This window comes from Camelina sativa, chromosome 10, assembly GCF_030686135.1.
Source record: "Camelina sativa cultivar CO46 ecotype springtype chromosome 10, ASM3068613v1".
Taxonomy (NCBI): domain Eukaryota; kingdom Viridiplantae; phylum Streptophyta; class Magnoliopsida; order Brassicales; family Brassicaceae; genus Camelina; species Camelina sativa.
Genome location: NC_141889.1, coordinates 23,079,793 through 23,085,058, shown reverse-complemented (window position 1 = coordinate 23,085,058; position 5,266 = coordinate 23,079,793). Strand labels below are relative to the sequence as shown.

The 5,266-nt window shown below is 39.1% G+C and overlaps 1 non-coding gene across 1 annotated transcript; it reads left to right on the top strand.

Annotated features, from left to right (window-relative positions):
* Nucleotides 1-915: 915 nt before the first annotated feature.
* Nucleotides 916-1,022, top strand: LOC147937217 (small nucleolar RNA R71). Its single transcript, XR_015569725.1, has one exon. It is a non-coding gene; the product is annotated as a small nucleolar RNA R71 (small nucleolar RNA).
* Nucleotides 1,023-5,266: the final 4,244 nt, after the last annotated feature.

The following is a 5,266-nucleotide window of genomic DNA, read 5'->3' as shown; positions in this document are numbered from 1 at the left end:
GACTCCAGTTGCTTTGCACAAACGTCACTTGGGGCTTCAGTAACTAATGAATTCCCCCAAACTTGGACTTCACTGTCCTCAGTGACTTCCTCATCAGAGATATGAATGGCTTGTGCAGTGAACTCCCTTGGATTTGGAACAGCTTTTCCAGGGAGTTGGTTGGGTTTAGGAGCTGAAGTAGAGGCAATGTTACTCTCCATATACTTCATTCTGGAGTTGAGACCTTCAAACTTCATGTTCAGATCATTATACTGTGATGTGAGCCTTTGATTCAACTCAGCAAACTGCTTGGCTTCCTCAATCTTGCCTTGTGTTTGCCCAATCAACAACTGTTGCATCATTGCTCTTAAGTCTTGTTCATGGCCTTGGTTAGTCTGAAACCCTGGTGGGGGACACAATTGGGGCTGGAACACTTGGTGTTGTTGCTTGGGGATGTAGTTTTGTTGCTGTTGAGGTTGTTGAGGTGGATAGACTTGGTCTTGAGGATTGGCCACATTGGTGCTCCTATAAGAGAGATTGTTGTTCTTGAGACCTCCTTGGTTGTAGCCTTTGAATCCTCCCTGGTTTTGCATGTAGCACAACTCAGCAAATTCAGGCTCCCCCTCTTGAACTGGAGCTTCCTCTTCACCAATGAAGTGAATGGACTTGGATTGGCTGAGGAGGATCTTGTCAAGCTTCTCATTGACCATCTTCAAATCCTTCTTATACTTGTCCTCTTGATCAGTTGAGGAGCTCCTTATGGTCCTATCATAGTCCTCATTATAATTGCCATCAGATTGAGCAAGATTCTCAACTAATTCCCATCCTTCTTCCACATTCTTGTTGAGGAAATTGCCATTATAGGCTGTGTCAAGAAGCATTCGTATCTTGGGAAGCACTCCTCTATACAAGGTGCTTAGAAGTGACTCATTGCTGAAGCCATGGTGAGGACAATGAGTTTGGAATCCTTTAAACCTCTCCCAAGCTTCACAAAAGCTCTCATTATTCCTTTGAGCAAACCCAGAAATTTCATTCCTCAACCTAGCAGTCCTTGCATTGGAGAAGAACTTGGCTAGAAAAGCTTTCTTGCATGCATCCCATGTGGTGATAGCTCCAGTAGGTAGAGTCTTCGCCCAAAGGTGAGCTTTGTCTCCAAGAGAAAATGGGAAGAGCCTTAATTTGAATCCATCCTCACTCACTCCATTGATCTTTGTGAGGCCACATATTCTGTCAAACTCATCAAGGTGATCTAGTGGATCCTCCATTGGCAACCCATGAAACTTGTTTGCTTGTATCATTGAGATCAATCCACTCTTGATCTCAAAGTTATTGTTTGCTACTGAAGGTGGCACAATTCCAGCCCTTTGGTTGTGGGTATTGGGTGCATCTCCTGCACCAATGTGCCTTGGTCTTTGCTCATGGATAGCTTGTTGCTCCATGATGTCTTGACCTTGTTGTTGTTGAACTACTCTTCCTTGCTTATGTCTCAAACCCTTTTGTAGCCTGTGGATGTTGTCAATAGGCTGTTGAAGACTATCTTTGCCTTTTGACCTTGTGTGCATCAACAAACTTTACTACAGACTCGAACAGGTACACGGTCGAGCGCAGGCTCGAATGGGTGGTCGAGTCGACTGGGAAGTAATGGCTAATTGTATCCGGCTTCTGGCTCGATCAAGGGCTCGATCATAGCTCGGTCGAGTGGTGGTCGAGTAGGTGGTCGAGTGGGTACCTGAAACACAAAACAGCCAAGCAAAGGAAGATTCCAGTTCAGTAACTTCACAAGTGTTTAAACGAACTTAATCTTAGACTAATAATGATCCTAAATGTCAGAAAACACACTCAAATGGGCAACGGCGCCAAATTGAAACTGACTTTCTTTGTGGTGTATGAATGAATGATGTATGGAATGATGATGTATGGAATGAATAGAAGTCTGGGTGTTTCAATTCCCCTTATGCAGTTGCAGTATAAGAGGTGTCAATCCTATCTGAGTGATTGTGAACAATTAAGATGTGCATATGAGTCTAAGTCAAGCCAATTGTAAAGATTGTTTGTCACTAACAATCCTAAAATGAGATATGAAATGCAGAAAGTAAAAACAACTAGAACAAGATACTAAATGCAAACAGAACAGACAAATTAAAGCTATAATGAAACTAGAACAGAGATAGAAACTATGCTAATGAACTAATGCAAGACAAGTAATGAACAGGAAACTACGTGAATGCAATGGAAATGAAACAGGAATGAAACAAGACAATCACAAATAAAAAACACAAGTTCTGGGGATGAACTCGAGCAGCACTCGACCGAGTGTAGGTCGAGTACGTGGTCGAGCTAGACTTGAACGTGAAAACAGAGCAACACAAGAAAAACAGAGCAATGCTAAAACTAATCAAACAAAAAGCAAGCAATGATATTTAGACTAAGATTTCAATAAACAAAGAAGGCCTTGAGGAGGGATTCATGGGCTGAGCTAATCATTGTGGTTATCTAACTTGGTCAACAAATCTCAAGCAAACTTTGAGCTGATCTCTAGACATACTATTCTAATACATGTTTAATCCACTCTCATGGCAAGAAACAATCAAACCTATGCAATTCTAGACTTGTTCTCACAAAGAAAAGAATCTACACAAGCAGGCATTAAGCAATACATCTCAAACCAAACAAGACTCCTAATCTCTTAGCAAGCCTAATGGTAAGCTCTAGATCTAGCCTTATCTATGCTCCTTAGACATTGGTGTGATGCTAAGATGCTTGAAATCAAACCCTACCCTCTCAGATATAGGATCAGCATTAAGATCATCTAGCCTAGAAGAGATCTACAACAATCAAGCTTGACCAAATTAAACAAACCACAAGATCAACCCAGCCTAACCCATCCTCAAGGTCCTAAACAAACTACTCACAAGAAAACATGGTGAAATATGTCAAAAACCCAGAAAATAATGAAACTTGCATCATTAGAAAGATGAAACAGAGATCTACAATATTGATGAAGGAATAAAACTCGAAATCTTAATACTTTGAAAGTTATGAAACAAACAAAATATAAGAATCTAGTCTTTCTCTCTCAAACAAGTTCAAAATCTAAAATAAAAGAAAAGTGCAAAAGGAATAAAATCTAAAAAAGGTAAAAACTAGGTTTTTGACTCTCTAAAAAGCTGGACTCTTTGGTGGCTGCAGGTACAAGGGCTTTATATAGGAGATGAGGTGGAAGCCCTAAAAATACAAAAAGTCAAAGTAGTCAACGGCTCGGTCAACTCAACCAGTGCTCGGTCGAGTGGCTGGTCGAGCTGGCTTCTCTCGTGCGTTCTCCACTCGGTCGAGTCCTCCTCAGCACACGGTCGAGTGGTGGTCGAGTGGTGCGGTCGAGTTGGACTCCGGACCTTGATTCTACAGCCTTAACTCTCTTGTTTTCTCCTCAGGATTGCTTCACTTCTCCTCAGCATTGTTTCCATGCTCCTTAAGCTCCAAAATCACCTGTTTATGCATGAAAAGATGCAAATGCAATGCAACTATACTCTAATGCATGATTAGTCCTAAAGCTACACAATAATGGCCTAAATGGATAGCAAAAGATGCAAAAGTTGTGAATAAATTAAGGGAAAACAAGGTAAAATATATGAACATCACTGACGGAAAAAATAACAACCATGATGTAGAACAACCCGGGAGACTTCAAAATATCCAGATGGAAGCATTGTTGGGAGGAATGCGGAGGATGATGAGGGTTGAGATGAATGCCGTCTATGAAAGATTGGACGAAGTTCAAGCAGAAGCACAACAAAGGCAACCCCAAAATTTGCCTAATCAACCGATGGGAGTAGGAGAAGAGTTAAGAATGCCGAGATATGTAGCAGCTGAAGATTACTACAGTCGTAGTGGAAACTCATCTCAAGAAAGCCAAAGGAGACATAGACGTGTGCGAGAAGGCAGACAAAGAAACAATGACGACATTGGAGGAATGAAGTTTAAAATTCCACCATTCATTGGGAAGAACGATCCAGATGTCTACTTGGAGTGGGAGAAGAAGGTAGAACAAGTTTTCAATTTTCAGCACTATTCTGAGATCAATAAGGTCCGAATGACGTCTGTTGAGTTTAGCGAGTATGCGCTTAGCTGGTGGGATCAGTTGGTGACTTCACGAAGACGTAATGGCGAGTATCCGATTGAGACTTGGGCAGAATTGAAGTCTATTTTGAAGAAACAATATGTTCCCAACCGTCACCATCATTGTTCAAATCATATTCCAGGGAGGACTTCTAGACCAACTAATGGAACATCTATTGTCACGCAAAGTTACCAACGAGAAAAGATATCTCTTGTTTCTAAGAAAGAGAAAGTTGTATTTGATTTATCACCATCACCAAAGGAGCATAAGAAGTTAATTTTAACTATAAAAGAATTATTAATTATTAATCCAAATAATATATAAAAATTAAAATATTTTATAAAACTCAATACAAATGTAAAAAAGCATATACATTAATTAATTAAATTTGTGAATAAATAAAAATATTTACATACACACATACATATTCTTTTTCTTCCACGTTTTCCTCCTCCGGCAATGGTTGATTGGTTTCATCTTCTCCACCGCCACCATCAACACGTCAGGCTTCCTCCACCAACAGTTTCCCATCTTTTAATCCAAACGTCAGTGACAATATTTTCTCCTACCTCATATCTGTATTTTTGAACTTTGCTTCGATGCATATAGATATGTACATGTTCGTGAATCTGCCTCCCTTTCACATTTAAGTAACCATTACGAGAACCAAAACCGAACAACTCTAGAAACGAAGCACAGCAAAGCAATTTTTAATTTTCAAATTATCCGCAGTGTTTTTTTGAGTCGGTGTTTTTTTTTGTTTGCAAGATTCTTTTTTTGATTGGTTTCGAGTTTAATTTGAAAACAAAAACAGTTATTTGTGATTAGTGATATGCTCAAATTTACTCTAAAGCTACTCTCTAAAATTAAGAGATCAGTATAGTACATAGGGATCAAAGATTCATACAATAGATTTAGTAATCTTTTAATTATGCTAAACAAAAATATTGTAATTAAATTGCAAAATATAACAGAAAATAAAAGAGTTGTAAAATTCAGATGGATTAAACGCATAGGGAAATTCTCAGGAAATCATGGAAAATCAGTTCAATTAATTAAGCAAGCAGAATTCAATAATGAAGCACCGTTCTTGAACTCTAAGCATAATTGTAAAATAAATCAGTTCTCACTGCAAATATTATCTAAATTTTAAACCAGAAATCCTAATCT